General features: G+C 41.6%; 1 protein-coding gene across 1 annotated transcript in view; it reads right to left on the bottom strand.

Annotated features, from left to right (window-relative positions):
• The window catches only part of ITGBL1 (integrin subunit beta like 1), a 127,602-nt gene that overhangs the window by 67,771 nt on the left and 40,150 nt on the right, over positions 1-19,681 (bottom strand). The window lies entirely within an intron of this gene.

Genomic DNA, 19,681 nt, shown 5'->3' on the forward strand with positions numbered 1-19,681 from the left:
ATCCTGAAGCAAAGTTCTTAACCTGAAGCACTATTTTTGGCTTAGTGGAGTCTGTAACCTGAAGCGTATGTAACCCGAGGTACCACTGTACTCCTACCAACACCCCACATTTCTCTCTTTCATCTTCTGATTAACCTGGCTTCTGTTTAAAAATGATTTGTCAGGTCCAGACAACTTAACACTACTGAGCTCCATTTTAATAGGGTAAGCATCCACCCTGGGAGTTAGCACAGCTAGTTACTTGGCAGATGCATTTATTTGTCACCCAAGCAGAAATGCATGACTCTCTCACCACCTTCAGGCAACCTGGCTAACAAGTAAGAGTGGGATGGGTATCTCAGAGGAAGTACTCATGCCTCTCTTAAGTTCTAATTCTCCATGCATCCATGGATCAGGAGATGGAAGAATGCTTATGCACCAACAGAAAAATCACATGATCCCCAGATCACATGGTGCTCCATGGTGCTTGAAAGGTCTATGTGTTGCTTGACTTACAGAGATCTAGGAGTTCACCATTCATATTCCAAGGGAAAAGATGTCAAGGTATTTTTTTTTTAAGGGTGTAACTTTTAACATGAGTATATCATTATGGCTATAAAACTAATATCATCTTCCCTAAACATAAGCATACTCACATGTACCAAGTTAGGCATATCCATGACAATTGGGTACTGGGGGAGTATAGCCCCTCTTCCTGAGTAATGCTTATGTCAATAATGAGTAACATTAAAAAAAATGTACTATTTTTTATTTCTCCAGATTGTCCAAAGATTCCATGTTAACTTCACATTTAAGAAATGTTTACCAGACTTCCGGTAAGTGCCAGCGATTAATGGCGGATTCCCTCCGAGCTCCGGAGGGAGTCTGCTTCACGAGTTCGGGTCCTGCCGCTACGGCGAAGCGGGGACCCCTAAAAATCACAGGCGCGGAAGCCTGTGAACAAGAAGACTTGGCGGGCACCTTTGCGCCCCCCCAAAAAACCACGAAGGAGCCTTTTTAAAGGCTCTGAAACGGTAGCGGGTGTGTGGCGCGGTGCTGAGAGTCGTCATTCAAGCCCGTGGAGCGAAGCCACGTCGCCATTGTCGGAGAGCGCTGATTCCTTCCTGAAATTCGGATTGAAAATAACTACCCGTGAGTAGGACCTAAACATCTATTGGGATTTACAAATTATTTAAAGACAATTTGGCCGGAAACGGGAAAGGCATAAAATAAGGAAGTCTGCCTTTCCGGACTGCAGAAAGTTTAAAGCAAAGGAAGTGTAAAGCTGTAATTTGAGAAGATTATTTGGGAACGAGCAAACTTGACATTGAAGTTGAAATCTCTCTCTTGCAGGTAGGAGCAGAGGGGGAAGAAGGTGGACTTTTGAGTACCTGTATGAAAGGAACTATTGAGAAATTTTGTCAGCTGTCTTAAAACCCTGGGAACGGACTGCCTGGATAGTGGAAACAGAGCTGTCACTTTGTTAAAAGAAACTCCTTTGGTTGGATACTTAATTTGACTTTGGGAAAGTTACAATTGGACGAGAATTGACCAAATATGGGTTACTAGTGGGATGGCTCCAAAGATAAAGAAAGTGGAAATCTGCCCAAAGACTTGCTCCGACAACAATGCCGTAAAGATGGAGATGAAGTTAACAACAGCTGGCTCCTTCAGATGGAGGATGAATGACACCTTATTTAGAGATGAAGAGGTCTACAAAAAGGCCCAAAAAACTTTGAGAGACTATTTCGAAATAAATTTAAAAACGGATGTGGAAAAAAGAGTAATCTGGGACGCAAGTAAAGCTGTGATGCGAAGATTTTTAATACAACAAAACTCAATAAAGAAGAGAAACCAAAATGAGAAGAAGGATAAGATTTTGGAAAAGATAAAAGAAGGAGAAAAGAAATTGAGATCCAAACCAAAGTCCCAGGAGATTTTGAGAGAAATTAAGTTATATCAGACGCAATCTATGGAATTGATGAATCAAGAAATAGAATGGAAGATTAAACAAATGAGACAAAGGACATTTGAATCTGCAGATAAATGTGGTAAACTTCTGGGTTGGCAATTGAAGAAAAGACAAAAATTAAATACGGTCACAAGCCTAGAGGTTGAAGGAAAGAACATTTATAAGCCAAATGAGATTAGAAACTGCTTCCAGAGTTATTTCAAAAAACTATACTCACAAGGGCCGGAGAATGAAGGGGACATAGATGAGTTTCTTAAGAAATATGGATTACAAAAAATCTCTCAGCAAAGTAAAATAGATCTGAATCAGAAAATAACTGAACAAGAGATAGAAGGTGCCATTCAAAACATGCAACTGGGCAAATCTCCAGGACCAGATGGGTTGACTTCCAGATACTATAAAGCTTTGAAGGAGTGGTTGTTACAACCTTTGAAGGAAGTCTGTAATGAAATTTTAGAGGGGGGGAAAGGTGCCAGAATCGTGGAAAGAAGCTTATATTACACTCATACTGAAAACAGAGACTGAAAAGACTCAGCTCAAGAACTACCGCCCTATATCATTACTCAATGTGGATTATAAAATTTTTGCAGACATTTTGGCAAAAAGACTGAAAAAAGTATTGGTGGAAGAGATTCATAAGGACCAAGCAGGCTTTCTCCCAGGAAGACATTTGTCAGACAATGTGAGGAATATAATAGACATTATGGAATTATTAGAAGTGAACATAAACACTAAAGCAGTATTGATATTTGTGGATGCAGAGAAAGCTTCTGACAACATTTATTGGAGTTTTATGAAGAAGAATCTACATGGGATGGGGGTAGGCCAAGGATTTGAGAATGGTATGGGTGCAATATATTCTGAACAAAAGGCTAAGTTAATTGTAAATAATGTGGTTACGGAAGAATTTAAGGTAGAAAAAGGGACACTACAGGGGTGCCCAATTTCCCCATTACTTTTTAAATCAGTCCTGGAGGTTTTGCTAAATATGATTAGAAGGGACCAGCTGGTTAAAGGGGTACAGGTCGGAGCTAAACAGTACAAATTGAGGGCCTTTGCAGATGACTTGGTACTTACTTTACAAGAGCCAGACACTAGTACGAAAAGGGTTTTAGAACTAATTCAAGCATTTGGTCAAGTTGCAGGATTTAAGTTGAACAAACAAAAAACTAAGGTATTGGAGAAAAACTTAACAGTTACTGAAAGGGAGCGGTTCCAGAATGAAACAGGATTAACTGTGGCAAAGAAGGTGAAATACTTGGGGATTAATATGACATCTAAGAATGTGAATCTATTTAAAGATAATTATGAGAAATGCTGGACAGAAGTAAAAAAAGATCTAGAAATATGGTCAAATTTGAAGCTTTCCTTGTTAGGCCGAATTGCTGTTATTAAGATGAATGTTTTGCCTAGAATGTTGTTTTTATTCCAAACATTGCAAATTGTGGACAAGATGGATTGTTTCAAGAGGTGGCAGAAAGATATTTCAAAGTTTGTTTGGCAGGGCAAAAAACCCAGAATAAAATTTAAGATTTTAACTGATGTAAAGGAAAGAGGGGGATTTGCCCTGCCGGACTTAAAACTGTACTATGAGTCAGCAGCTTTCTTCTGGTTGAAAGACTGGCTACTTCTTGAGAACACAGATATCTTAGATTTGGAAGGGTTTAACAATGTTTTCGGATGGCATGCATATATATGGTATGACAAGGTGAAAGCTCATAAAGCTTTTAAAAATCACATTGTTAGGAAAGCATTATATAATGTTTGGATTAGATATAAAGATTTGTTGGAAAATAAAACCCCAAGGTGGTTGTCGCCAATGGAGGCTAAAGCCATGAAAAAGCTTAACATGGAGGCCAAATGGCCAAAATATTGGGAAATTTTGGAACAAGAGGGTGATAAACTGAAATTACAGAGTTATGAGAAATTGAAGCCTAAAGTACGAGATTGGCTCCATTATTATCAAATAATGGAGGTGTGTAAACAGGACAGGAAAATTGGCTTCCAGGTGGAGAAATCAAAACTAGAAACAGAACTGTTAGAACCCAATACTAAGAATTTGTCAAGAATGTATAACTTAGTGCTGGAATGGAATACACAAGATGAAATAGTTAAATCAGCCATGATTAAGTGGGCACAAGACATTGGTCATAATATTATGTTTGCTGACTGGGAACAGTTGTGGACCACCGGTATAAAATTTACGGCATGTAATGCCTTAAGAGAGAATATTATGAAAATGATTTACAGGTGGTACATGACCCCAGTCAAGCTAGCAAAAATCTACCATTTGCCTGATAATAAGTGTTGGAAATGTAAAGAAACTGAAGGTACTTTTTATCACCTTTGGTGGACGTGCCCGAAGATTAAGGCTTTCTGGGAAATGATATATAATGAAATGAAAAAGGTACTTAAATGTACTTTTCCCAAGAAACCAGAAGCCTTTCTCTTGGGCATTGTCGGCCATTTGGTGCCAAAGAAAGACGGGACTTTTTTATGTATGCTACTACAGCAGCAAGGATTCTCATTGCAAAGTATTGGAAGACACAGGATCTACCCACTCTGGAAGAATGGCAGATGAAGGTGATAGACTATATGGGACTGGCTGAAATGACTGGCAGAATCCGAGACCAGGGGATAGAGACGGCGGAAGAAGACTGGAAGAAATTCAAAATTTATCTTAAGAAATATTGTAAAATTAATGAGCGCTAAAATGTTGAGGTTATAGAAAAAAGGGGACTACAGCTGTAAAAGATTAAGTAAAAGAAAAGAACAAGGGAAAATTAGATAAATTCAAGGGGGAGGATTTGCTGAAATAAATTTGGAAATTGGGATGCAGAAAGGGGAGGTACGGGGAAGTCGGTGAAGTAAGGTTTAAGAAAAAAGGATTTGAAATTATACATGTTTGTTTATGTTTTTGTTTGTTTGTATTGTGTATTGTTTGTGTTTATATAAATTGTGAAAAACCAATAAAAAAAATAATTAAAAAAAAAGAAATGTTTACCGTAATTCTCAAGTACCATACTCGCCTCAAAGCCTTTGACAGTTTTATGCCCTCCCTTCCACCTAGCAAAGTGAAAAGATTGCAGAAAAAGAGTGACATTTTTTCTAAAAAAATCATAGAGGTATCTCTACCGCCGCCCCCTCCACACACACATCCTTTCACTGGTGGTCAATTGTGGCTTGAATTGGTCCATAAATATAAGTATCCACTATTATTAGTTTTTATTTTTTTTATAAAAAAAAACACCACCACCCTTCCATCAATCTCTTTTTAATACAATAAAAATATCACAATTTAGCTGCCTTCTATTCCAGTCCCCCTGGTGAATTAAGAGCTCAATCTCCCTTGATCTTCATGGAATAAAAGAAGCGCCAAACAAAAGTGTGAAAGACGTTCTCCCTCCCAGCTACCTTGTTCCTTAAACATCAATTTAGCAGCCTAGCCTTCGTAATCTCCTTTAGCTGCTGGTCAGGCAGCCTTAATCCCTCACAGTCAATGGAGATAAGCATTAATCAAAAACATTATTACACAACGGCCAAAAACGGGGAAAGAAAGGATTGTTTTGAAATAAAGGAACCTATAAAAACATAGCTGTGAACTTGGAATAGTTGATTGATTTTATTCAAAAGAGTAACTGAAGCCCTATGTGGGCATCACAATTAGGTGACTGTAAATATATTTGGGGAGAATGTGGATGAACACATTGGCTCCATCCTTCCTCCATCACCATTTTCATTACTTTCCAATGCATGGCCAGCCTTTTCTTTGTTCTCTTGGGCTATCCAGTCCAAGTCTAGTTTAAAGATTAAAAGCTTCTCAGAAGGTTAGGATTTGCTGAAATAATTTTGGAAATTGGGATGTAGAAAGGGGAGGTATGGGGAAGTCGGCGAAGTAAGGTTTAAGAAAGAGGGATATGAAATTATACATGTTTGTTTGTGTGTTTGTTTGTTTGTATTTTGTATTGTTTGTGTTATAAAAACTGTGAAAAACCAATAAAAAATTTATAAAAAAATAAAAATAAAAGCTCCTCAGAAGGAACAACAGTGGTCTTGAAATTGGCCACCAACTCTGAGCATTGTTGGTGCCAAGATTACCTCATGGGCAAAATTGGGAAATCTAGGCAGGCCTGTTTAGGCCCATGGAGCAGAAGTTCCAAACCGCTGCTCTAATAGGTTTATAAAGCACCATGATTTTTCACTCACGCAGTTAATCTCTTTACATCTCCAGACGACAAGAACAAAACGTGTGGGGGACTAGTCACCTTTTATAATTTATACACATATTAAAATATGTGGCGTTTTCAGCATGCAGGTGAAAGGACTTAAAACATTGAATTCTTTTCTGCACTATACAGGAAGAATAAAAAAGGAGTAGCAGCTGGTATGGTAATTAAATTGGTCTCATTAGTATCTTTTTTTTTATGAACCAGAGAATGATTCAAAAAAGAGCTTATCAGAATCTGAAAAGTGCTTCATGGAATAGCTTAAGAAATCATTTTTGATTGATCCTCTCTTGAATCACAGAGGATTTAGAAGTCAGAAAAGAGAATGAGAAAATGGGAGAGTTCTGTAATTATTGTCCAGCTTTGAGAAAGAGGGAATAAAGCATCTTCACCTGACTCAGAGAATTTCAAAATAATCCACTGAGCCATACTCTGCCTGCACAAAAAGAATGTCTTTCTGGGGGTGGGTACACACATGATATTAATATTAGGATCATCACACAGGGATTAGCAAATCGCCACCACACTGTTGGAAAATTCTCTTTCCTCCGAACCAGTGTTGACAATTTGCAACCATAAGCTGACTTTTATTGACGTTTTATCTGCCTTATTTTATTTTATTGCAGTTTTATACTATTTATATTTTTGTTGCTAGCTGCCTTGAGCATCATTTGGTGGAAAGGAAGGCTGCATAATAAATAAATTAATAAACAAACCAGCAAATGTGAGGACAAATCTAACAAGATTCTGAATGCTCAGATTAACCTTCCTGGATAAAGGTTAACCCTACAATTTGTTTTGGTTTTGTATATTATTAGAAGGTTCTTTTATATAAAAAATATTCTGATTAACATTGGCAACATATTACTTATGCTTATATCAAGTAGAAAAAATAATCTTTTAAAAACGAGGTGCCGATACTCTTATATGGTGCTTACTTCTGAGCACAAAACAACATACAAAACTAACTACATTGATTTGTAATGCTGATGTAAGGGAAAGCTTCAGGTGGTGGTTGTGGTTGTTGTTGTTGTTGTTAGCAAACCTTGTTGCATACAATGAATAAAATTATCAATCCTTTATTCAGAAGAAAGAAAAGAGAGGTGCTGTGGATTTAAAAAAATTAAAATGTTGCCCTCTGGCGGATAATGCTGGCATAGAAACACAGAGGGGGAGGAATTCTCATCATAGGCTTGTCATAAAGAATTTGCATGGATGATCTTGAATATTATTCACTCTAAAGGACAAATTCTATATGTATTAGAAAAATTCATACTCCGAGGTCTGAAATGGTTTTGTAGCATTCCTTGCACAGGTGTGCTTTTTCCCCCTGAATGGCTATTATTCCTCAGATTTTATATTCTGTTCCTTCCTGTAAAATAGTTGTGGGGACACTTTTAGTCTCCCAGTGTTGCTGAACTACTACTCCCATCATCCCTGGCTATTGGTTGTGCTTTGCTAGGCCTGATGGGAGTAGTAGTTCAACAGCATCTGGAGGGCTGTCACAGGAGTGTGCCGTCAGTAAATCACAAAGTTCAAAGATGGAGTTAACACTTTACAACAAAGACATCACCTTCCCCAGCCCTGCTGTAGAACAAAAGCCACTCTCTTTTATTTCTATGTGCATGTGTTCCCTGGTTTGCACTTTGGAACATGTGCTCCTTCTCTCGTTCTTTCTGTCTGTTTTGAGTTTATTGATTGCTTTTTGTGAATGTAAAAATAACAATAACCAGCAGAGCAACACAAACTGAGGCTGTAGTAGCACAGAGCAGTGGATTCATAACGGTATCAGCAACACCTTGGTGATTCGGCACCCTGTGCAATGCCAACATTTGGCACGCACGCACACGCCCAGCTCTCACACTGCCTTCCCAAAGCCAGGTAACGCAATGGGCTTTGGGAAGGAGACGCGAGGGTTCGGGCAGGGTCCTAGAGCTTGCCCTCATCCTTCCCAAAGCAAGTGCCAACTACCTAGGCTCTGGGAAGATGTCTGGAAGGTACACACTCGACTCGGTGCCCTTTGTGAGGGAACCGCCCGCACTGCCCTAAATCCACCTCTGCAATCAGCAACTGCGAGGGCAGAAGATGGTGTCAGTGATAATTCACCTTCCCCCCACTCCCTGCACCAGGCTCTAGACTGGCAGAGCAGAGCAGGGGCTCTTGGATCAGACCTCTCACCCCAAACAGGATGGTTTTCAAACACCACTGGTATTAGCATGTGAGGTACTGTGCTTTCAGTATGTGGGTTGCTTGGCAGTGAACCTCCCCACCACCACTTACAGAGCCCGGGTTTCCCCCACCAAAGAGCAGGTGTGCGCAGCTTTCCTGCTGCTCCCTGAGCTTGTGGGGCTGGCGGGGGAAGCCCGGGTTCCCCCTCGCCAGCCCCAGGGACCACACATTCGCTCCATAAGATGCACAGACATTTCCCCTTAGATTTTAAGGGGGAAACAGTTTGTCTTAAAGAGTGAAAAATACGGTACTTCCTCATCCCCACATGGCAGATCAGGGTTTAGGGGGTTATTACTCAGTAAACTTAACAAATTACACACACACACACACACACACACACTGTATGGGAAACAGCCGTACTAGAAAAGTTAATCTCCAATTTGAAACTAGGACAGGGTCAAACAAAAGAGGACACCTTCACCCCAGTGTGGCTCCCCTTTATTACACACACAGCCCAACAAGATGACAACAGGAACCCACTGATAGCGTTTGAATCAATATGGCTAATTTGACCCAACCACCACCATCCCCTCTCACACACAAACAAAACTCACTGCAGTCAGCTGAAGGCCCCCCAATCTCTCTCACCGCCAATGAAAACTAATAAATGAATAGAAGGAGAACCTACCCACGTGATCCTGACACAAAAACCTGTGCTATGTAAAAGACTGAAAGTTTACTACCCCACTCTCTCCGCCTCAGCCTTATACTGTCTACAACATTAACGTCTCACATCAAATATAACCGAGCTGTAGAAAGGGATTTATGATCTGAAAGCAGAGGCAATGCATGTACTTTTGTAACCCAAGAAAATCGTTAATAAAAACATTTTCTTTAAGAAAGAGCTTATGACTAATAAAGGAAACCATCGTTTCAGATGGGCTATTCATGCATAAATCTATATATAAAATCTAGGGTTTTGTATTAGTAAAATCATTTTGTTTCCTTCAAAAAGAAACGAAACATTTGAAACTGATATCTCTTTCCACCCTCTTTTGATTAGTCATGGAATCAACACAGCAAGAAAAGAAAAATGTAGCTGCACTTGGAATTGTGAATGCCAGAGTGCCATTTATTGGTGGGGTGGGCACTGCAACAGATACCCAAAACAGGTGCCATTAAAACAGTGTTACTTAAACTGCAAGGAATGAATCATGGCTCATCATTCGGGGGTCAACACCTGGCTAGCATTTCAGTTTATCTCAACAGCTCCTAATGTGTTGTTCTCAGCTGTCTGCCGCAGAGTAACATATATGTTATGCAGATCCTAAAATGGTGATCCCCCCCCCTAAAAAAAAAGGTATAAAGAAATAGCTTAGAGGCTGGCAGGATGGAAGCAAGTGCCTTCGACAAATCATTGGCTTGGAGTTGTGAAATTCATAGTCAAACTATATGGATGGACTGCAGAATGCTAGGAGGTTTCACTGCCATGTCCCTGTGAATTGCCATGCATATCAATGCTATCAAATAATTTATAAACAACAATACTAAATAATAGCTATCCTCATGGAGTGGATGGAGTGGAGTGCACAACGGTACTATATGGCTTTTTAAGTACATTTGAAAGCACGGGTGCACAATATGAGGAGTACGATGAAGTTCATTTGCAGGAACTGGCAGTCCACCAATGCGGTAGCTGTCCAGAAAAGATATGCTGCCAGTTTTCCAGGAATTCCTGAAGGGTAATGGAATCACACTTAAAACAACACTGCCCTCTCCACTCATCCACCTATTTCTTGGCTGAACAATCTGTTCAAAGTCTCATGAAAGTGGATTACAAGCTGTAAAGGCTTAAATGAGCACAATGAAAGAGAAACTAACTAAACAATTTCTCCGACAATTACCTATGAAGACACACCCTCCTGCAACATCTGGTTTTTATTTGGAGCTCAGACCTATGTTTCTGACCATCTCCCTTTCAATTAAACACAAGTGGGTCTTGTCTATATGGAGTTTAAAGCTGTGTTGCTTGAAATTCAGTTTATGAAACGTGATACAAGATCTTCTTGCATTCCACCCAGGCAAGACCACTTGGAGAGTCAGTGAGTTGAGTGTTCTGGGGAGAGGTTATGGGGCTTGTTCTGAGGACCAGGCCTAGAGGACTGCATGAAGTCCACAGGCCTCAGTTTCCCCACCATTGCCTCAAATAATTATAATAATAGTCAGAGTCAAAACTGAAAACTCTGGGAACGACAGCATTCTGATGACAGGCAGCACTCTTTAAGACTTTTGTCATATAATCTAGAAAGAAAAGTATGTCTTGACAAAATCTAGTGCTCCTCACACCAAGGGTCCTTGAATTAATATTAAAGCCATTCTGGATTTGCCTGCATACGAAAGGAGCATAAATGCAAAACGAATTAGCTATTTACCCTTCTACCAGAAAATGTATTTTTAAACAAAGAAGATTACAAGTAAGATACGTTTTTTGTCACTTTGAGGAAGGAATGATTAATGACAAATATTATCATTCACATCCTAGGGTCATTTGTGACGTAGATCTGTGTAATTTAATTCCTGCAGAAAGTGGAGTCTGAAATATGAGGTGATTGCTTCTGTCTTTCTTAAAACTACATCCACAGGAGTGTGTCATCAGGATAAGTTAATCTTTCCTTAATAGATGTTTGCTACTAGTGAAGCTGAAGCTGAGGCTCCAATACTTTGGCCACCTCATGAGAAGAGAAGACTCCTTGGAAAAGACCCTGAAGTTGGGAAAGATTGAGGGCACAAGGAGACGGGGACGACAGAGGATGAGATGGCTGGACAGTGTTCTAGTAGCTACCAACATGAATAGGAGGAAACTCCAGGAGGCAGTAGAGTACAGGAGTGCCTGACACGCTCTGGTCTATGGGGTCATGAAGAGTCGGACACGACTAAACGATTAAACAGCAACTAGTGAATCACCACTAGCCCCTCTTTAGAGGTAGGCATGCTACTCTTTACTGGGTTTGTTTGTTTTTTAACCACCTAATTTTACCAGCCATGGTTTTTTCCTTTTATGGGTGTTGCAGGTCAACAATATCTGGAGGGGCTGTGGTTCCATACCCCTGATCAAGGGTTAAGAAGACATTAACCATACATTGGAGCCAGATGTGTGGTAAAATTATTATCCACATTCTTTCACAATACAGTGGTACCTCGGGTTACATATGCTTCAGGTTACAGACTCCGCTAACCCAGAAATACTACCTCTGGTTAAGAACTTTGCTTCAAGATGAGAACAGAAATCGTGCTCTGGCGGCGCGGCGACAGCGGGAGGCCCCATTAGCTAAAGTGGTGCTTCAGGTTAAGAACAGTTTCAGGTTAAGAGCGGACCTTCGGAATGAATTAAGCACTTAACCCGAGGTACCACTGTAAAATATTTTCCCAAAAACAACCATTTCTCAGGACTGTTTGCCAGAAACTAGAAAATGTCAGTCAGCTCCCTGGAGCCAAATTAATAAGAGGAAGAACAAGAGAGTTGTCTTTATTGGCAATTTACTCTCTTCCAGACAATATGAGAATGATTCTAGATTTCATTGCTTTCCAGACAGATCATAACACTTCTCATAACAAAAACAAACAACAAAAACAAAATTTAAGCAGTAAAGAAATAAGGGGTGATTGATATAAAGAGGATAAAAATTCTCTTCGCTCACCCTTATTAAACATAAACATTGGCAGGATCCATGTTTGGGAACAATCACCAGTCTTATTCAGGAGTTCAGATCCATGTGGGGGTGAAGGTTGGGGTTAGACATTTGCCCACCTCTGCATTGTCCACTAGTCCCTCCCTAAGCCTGTCCACACAATGAGGGTAAGTCTTCATTGGGCAGCCTGTTGAACATTTGCAGGCTGTAACTGTGAGCAGACACCAGGAGGGATAGCCTACGTGCCTTCAGCAGGCTGAACCATGACAGATGACCTCCATTTATGGACTGCATTGGGAAAACACACCATGTGCAGGGATGGATGTGCAAGTACATGGCTCCTCTCCCCTCTCGCCCATCCCCATCTTTATTAGCATAAGCCTTTAGTTGTGTTTCTCACACAAAGTGACCTGTTGCAGGAATTTATGTAACGATTGGGGGGTTGCTCCTCCAGCAGATATCATACACACACGCACCCCGACTACCAAAATCAACACAATCACTTCGGCAAATGTCCCCACAAAACACTTCATCACAGTTTTCCCTATCCCTATTCGAAGGGCCTCTGCTGCACATTACAAAATGTAACAATTCGCTGATTAAAAGACGCCTGCTTCTTGGGAGAAAAGCGATGACAAACCCAGACAGATCTTGAAAAGCAGAGACATCACCTTGCCGACAAAGGTCCGAATAGTTAAAGCTATGTGTAGGGACACACCCTCCCCCACAGCATAAGACAAGCCACAGCTTGTCTAGCCGCCATGTCCACTCTTTGACCTTTTGTCTCCTCAGCGGTGTTTCGTGCCCAGACCTTTACCTCCTTTGCAAAGGTATTTCCCCCTGCAATGGAAACATGATGTGGTAGAGCATGTTGTGTAGATAACTAGGCAACATCCAGGGGGCTCAGGATTGGATAAGTGTAAAGGGCAAAGCCCTGAATGTATCTTTCTGGTTTTGCATATCTTGCTAATAAAAAGAGGCTCTGCGTAGCTCAAAGTTAGCTTGCTCAAGCACAGCTCACTTGTATTCAACTCCCATGTCGTCTCTCTTATTTCTTCACTATGGTTTTCCCAGTAGTGATGTATGGAAGTGAGAGCTGGGCCATAAAGAAGGCTGATCGCCAAGGAATTGATGCTTTTGAATTATGGTGCTGGAGGAGACTCTTTCCGTTCCAACTTTGTTCTGTTCAGGAAAGGAATGGCTATCAATGGGGGAGTCTGGGATGTGGACAGCCATAATCCCTGAAACTGGGCTCATGTACACAGCAGCCTCCTGCACAAGAGATAATCACTGGCATCCTGGCAAATGGGTGCCAGACAAGCAGTCACCCCATGGACAATGGCAAACCATCCCGGAATGGATTAGGAACTGGGTTGGGGCGAAGAGGTGTGATTAACTTGGCCTGGGAAACCAGGAACTTGTAAATATTTCTTTTGTCTCCCTTGATGGGTGTGAGGTGGAGCTCAAGGGAAGGATGGGGACAAACCTGATGCTCAGGTTTCTTTCACCAGACCCTCCCAATTTGTGATCTGTGTGTGATGTATCCATGATGTAATTTTAGGGGTGCTGTGGGTATCTTTGTAAAACTGATAAAAGTGGGAGCCATCCTGTGTTCTGGGCTTCTTCCTGCTTCTCCCATGCGGTGGGTGGCAGTCCTGTTGCAACAGTTTTTTAAAATAAAGACCAGACCTACTGGCTGCTGTTTGGGCCGTCTATTCCTGGCTGGTGTCATTGTTTGCTAATCCAAGTGAGCCCAAGGATTTTCCTATAACAGACCCAACATGACTTAATAGATAATGCAAGCATTAAAAAGAGAGTATAAAAAACCAAGTCAAGGACAAGAGCCTGAAAACGTATCTATTCAAAGTAAAGCTAAGGAGGCTGTTCTGTCAGCGAAGCATTTATGCTTGCCCAATGGAACGATCTCTCCCCTCCTCCTTCCTCTCACCCCATTCTGGGTTCTCTCAAACCTCCAGAGCAGATTTGGGGAGACTAAGGGGAAGCAAAGCAGGTGGGAAGTGCCATTGCACAAGCAGACCTCATTCTGCTCGCTTCTTAGCTGAATAATTCCATCTATGAGAAACAGTACACGTTTCTGAATACTTGAATAGAACGTAGGAAAAAGAGATGTTCCATTGCCATTGCTCAGTGAGAAAACACACACACTTCTCACGTCCTCACATTTTCCTCATGAAGGGCGATCACGTACACAATGGAGGGCAGGGCTCTGACACCTTTCATAATTGCATAGAGGAAATATATCTGGACGCTGGCAGTGCAGCATGCGAAGCTGAAGTGAGAAAACTGGACCCTGATGAAACTCTGCTTTGCACACGTATTAAAGGCAGATGGGCCCTATCCTCCTTTGCTTCTTATCATGGTGTACAACAGGGATGAAGTATTACCTATGACCCTCCAGATGTTTGCTGGACTCCAGCTCCCATCAGCCTGAGCCAGCATGATCAATGATCAGAGATGGTGGAAGCTGTAGACTCTGAGCATCTGAGAAGGTTTTCCCCATCCCAAGGGCACAAGTTTAATAAAAGCAGGGAGTGCAGGGCTTGAGAGGAAGATGATTTCCACAATACATAAAAGCAGGGAGTGCAGGGCTTGAGAGGAAGATGATTTCCACAATACAACTTGTTAGCTCTCCTAAGGCATTGCTTTCCTACAACTTTAATGGGAAGATCTCATCTTGTGGCTTCTGCCTTTAATTGCTTCCTGTTCAACATAGTCACAACATTACCGGCAAATGCTATCAATATTCAGTATGACATCTTCAGGAGTAAATTCCTTATTTCCACAGAGTGCGTGCTTACTTACTGAGTTTCTTTCATTAATTTATGTGGGTGTGGGCAAAATGGAACTTTTTTCAAATAAACAAAACAACAACAATAACAACAACAACAACAGGAAACAAGGAAATTAATAGTCAAGTCCCTGTAAGGAACAGGAATTGACTAATTAAGTGGCAACTGATCAGTAACGCCAGGGCCAGGCAATCAGAAAGTAATTAGAGACAGGAGCTGAAAGAAGGAAGCTTCTAATAAGTCATAGCAGACCCAAAAATATCTGGTATTTCTTTGCCAGTTCCCAGTGGATGAGTTTGCAGTGCAGTTTAAAGCAGGGGTGGGGGTGTCAGAAATCAGGCCCGGGGGCAAAGAAATTATCAAAACATGGATGGGGGAGGAATCTGGAATGAAAGAAGTTGGCAAGGTTGGGAATGCCAGACAAAAACAGCAAGTGCGGAAGCAACGCAGGAGAGCGCATGGGGAGAAGAATAAGCCACAAGTGGAAAAGGGCAACTGGATCTTGTCAAACAGGATCTTGTTACTCTTCTTCAGGGTTACACAGGTCTGTTCAAATTGTCCTGCCACCAAACCAAATGCAGTCCCAACAACCATTATCCGGAACCATTAGGTGCCAGAAAACCCTGCTTTTGCAGTTCCAGGCAAGCAAGAAAACCAGGAATTTGAGCTCTATATATGACTTGTGAGATGCCTTCAGCTAGGTTGGTCACCGGGAGTGAAAGCCTGAAGTAGACAGAGAATCCCATTCTTGCTCTGTGTTCCAGGTAAAATTATGCACTCTCACATCATGAGATGCATCACAGGTTTTGTGTGTGTGTGTGTGTGTGTGTGTGTGTGTGTGTGTAGAAAAAGCTTCATAGGTATGTACTGAGTTTTGTTTCTCTTCTCCTTCATCAGGATGCTCACATAGAAGACTTGTGCCATATCCCCATCCAGCCCTTTGCCATCACTTGGTGAAGTTACACCAGCTTAGCAGTGGAGCAGAGCTGGTTGAGGACATGGGAAGTGTAGCTTGTGTGCATGCACGGGAGGAAGGAAAGAAACAGGGAAGTGTGTTTGTGCAAAGGATGGCCTGCACTCATTGTGGCAAACTGCCACAATGCGAGGCTGCAACTACAAAAACAGTACAGCCATCTGTTAATGGCTGGACTTGGGCGAATGCATGATTCTACATACTTTCACACTGAGCCTATGATGGCAAGTGCAGTTGTGTGTGTGTGATGGGAAGAATTCTCTGCTGGCAACGCTCACAGACCTGATGCTGTCAGGCTGTACACAGTGTTCATCTGGAAAAGGAATCGTTTGCGGGTTGAGGGGGAGAGAGAAGAGGAGGGAGAAAGCCTCAAATGAAATTAGAACCAGCTGTATAGGAAGACAGACAAGGTGGGGGTGGTAGAAAATTGTCACCATGGCAGAGCAGGTGCTGATATTGTGGTCGCAGAATAAACACTGCCAGCTTTAAGACAAAGGAAGGAGGAAAAAAAAGAGCCCCAGTCCATATAAATAATAATAGCAGCTAGCAGGTAGGGGCAGGTCTTACACCGAGGGAATTTGCAGATTGGCGTGCAGTGAAACAAAGAGCAATCAGCACATGGATTATATGCTTTTGAAATATCAGAGGTTACATTGCAATACAAACTGAAATTAAGTTTATTTTTACTTCTCCAGGGCTGGTGGTGGGAAAAGACACCAGGAAGAAGTCAAATGAGGAGAGTGTGGTGGATGAAAAAGAACAGATTGTTTTATTTTCTCTGCAAGAAACAGTGTACTTTATACTCAAAGTCTATAGAACGTTATACAGGTGTGGGTGGCATAGTCGAGGTAATCGGTTCCTTCATGTTGTTCTCCCTTATGTACATTTTAGCACACAGATAATACATATTTCCTGAATGGAAATTAATTAGGGAAAGCTGAGGAAGCTTCCAGCACAATTCAGCCTGAAGTTAAACACTTTAAAGCACCATTGATTTAGCGGGAAAGAGCTAAGCATACTTCTTAACTTTCCTCCTGAAATCAATGGGGCTGAAAAGTGAGTAGTTTGCGCTAGATTGTGCCCATTCTATGCAGCAAAAAGTGACCCTGATATTGGCTTAGCTCAGAATAATGCTAAAACATTAGCAGCATTACACAAATGAGCAGGTGCAACTCTGCTCCCCTCCCCTTCCTTTTTCATGTCCAGACACTGGAAACTGTGGTTTGTACAAACCATACTTTAATCAAACTACGCTCAAACTGCTATTTCGGATCTTGTTTTGTGAACCAGCTGCAAACAAACCACAGTTTCCCACATTCAGATATGAGAAGCTGTGGTTTGTTCAAAACCACAAACAGAAGCTAAAAACTTATCCTCGTGGAAATGAGAGAGAAGAGGCAACAGACAAACCAACCTGTTTCTAGGACATGCAGTATTTATATATCCACTCATCGGTCCATTCTGTTGCATTTCCACATTAATCTGCACTTTAAAAAGAAGGAAAAGAAAATCTGCCTGGAAATTTGCATTTAAGATATTTATATTTATTTTTAAACAAATTTTCTCTCAAATAACACTTTAAAAAATATTGATATGTTTTTAAAGCAAATAAATGTATCAGAGTATTCAGGAAATGCAAAAGCTGATGTTTAAAAAACAACAAATCTTGCTAATAATTTTTTTCAAAATTGCCCTCTTCCCTCTCAACCCACTGCCAACTCACCATAAAGTTTAGAAGAGGCTGCAATTCAATGCACCTTGATAGGATAGGAAAGCCAGGGCTGGAAATAAGTTGCACAGGGTGAAATCCAATGTCACCATTCTGCTCATGGAATTGATCTAATTGAAGACTCAGCTAACATAAGGGAAAGGGAAACAATTATCTCAAATTTCCCCTTCTTCTGCACACCACCTTCCACGTGGTTCTGACAGGTCCCTCCAGTTTTGCAGAAGATACAGGGAGCTGAAACAGGAGGGGGACTTGACAAGAATCACCTCTCCTTCTCTTATGTTAGTGGACATCTCTGCTGGATCAGAAGGCATTGTGCAACTGGGAAGGCAGGACTGGATTTCACTCGCAGGGTTAACTGAGGTTAACCAAACATTAGAAACCTTATACATATGGATGATTGCAAATTCACCACGCAAGGCTTTGCCCTGCAAATATATGAATCACTGTACAAGCATATTTAACTGCTGTGCAAACATGGTCATTTAAAAATACACTTTAAAAATATAGAAGAGCATAGAATTCTGAATGAAATGTTTACTCGGATTCCGTACACTCCACTGCAGCCCCACCCTCACACCCATATATCTCATGTCGACACTGACAAGCAGATATCTGGTTAGCCACTAGGAAGCTGGACTAGATGGACCATCAGCCTGATTCACCAGGAACTTCTTAAATTCACATGTTCTTCATATGCATATCACGTTCCTCTACCCTGGAATGAGATCCTTGGCTAGCAAGCATGAGAACTGGTTCCAATCTTATCCTGTCTACTTGCGCCATATAACAAAATCAGTTTTCTATTGCAAGGGGCCATAGACCAGTGATCAACAGTTTGTTTCAGTAGTAGAAGAAGAAGAAGAAGAAGAAGAAGAAGAAGAAGAAGAAGAAGAAGAAGAGTAGTAGTAGTAGTAGTAGTAGTAGTTTGGATTTGATATCCCGCCTTTCACTCCCCTTCAGGAGTCTCAAAGCGGCTAACATTCTCCTTTCCCTTCCTCCCCCACAACAAACACTCTGTGAGGTGAGTGGGGCTGAGAGACTTCAAATAAGTGTGACTGGCCCAAGGTCACCCAGCAGCTGCATGTGGAGGAGCGGATACGCAAACCCGGTTCCCCAGATTACGAGACTACCGCTCTTAACCACTACACCACACTGGCTCTCCACGTGTTCATATGCATTTATTCAAACAGTATATGGAAATGTGATTGCATTAAATGGCTAGGTGATAATGCCTCCATTCGTTAACACCAATACATTTGTTGTTTAGTCGTTTAGTTGTGTCCGACTCTTCGTGACCCCACGGGCCAGAGCATGCCAGGCACTCCTGTCTTCCACTGCCTCCCACAGTTTGGTCAAACTCATGCTGGTAGCTTCGAGAACACTATCCCACCATCTCGTCTTCTGTTGTCCCCCTCTCCTTGTGCCCTCCATCTTTCCCAACATCAGGGTCTTTTCCTGGGAGTCTTCTCTTCTCATGAGGTGGCCAAAGTATTGGAGCCTCAGCTTCAGGATCTGTCCTTCCAGTGAGCACTCAGGCCTGATTTCCTTCAGAATGGAGAGGTTTGATCTTCTTGCAGTCCATGGGAATCTCAAGAGTCTTCTCCAGCACAATAATTCAAAAGCATAAATTCTTCGGCGATCAGCCTTCCTTATGGTCCAGATCTCACTTCCATACATCACTTTTTTTTTTAGTATATGTGCTGCCGAAGCGAGCACCTCACTTCCATACATCACTACTGGGGAAACCAGAGCTTTGTTGGCAAGGTGATGTCTCTGCTTTTTAAGATGCTGTCTAGGTTTGTCATTGCTTTTCTCCCAAGAAGCAGGAGTCTTTTAATTTCGTGGCTGCTGTCACCATCTGCAGTGATCATGGAGCCCAAGAAAGTAAAATCTCTCACTGCCTCCATTTCTTCCCCTTCTGTTTGCCAGGAGGTGATGGGACCAGTGGCCATGATCTTCGTTTTTTTGATGTTGAGCTTCAAACCATATTTTGCGCTCTCCTCTTTCACCCTCATTAAAAGGTTCTTTAATTCTTCCTCACTTTCTGCCATCAAGGTTGTGTCATCTGCATATCTGAGGTTGTTGATATTTCTTCCGGCAATCTTAATTCCGGCTAGGGATTCATCCAGCC

This window comes from Podarcis vaucheri (assembly GCF_965113315.1).
Source record: "Podarcis vaucheri genome assembly, chromosome: 4".
NCBI classification, from domain to species: domain Eukaryota; kingdom Metazoa; phylum Chordata; class Lepidosauria; order Squamata; family Lacertidae; genus Podarcis; species Podarcis vaucheri.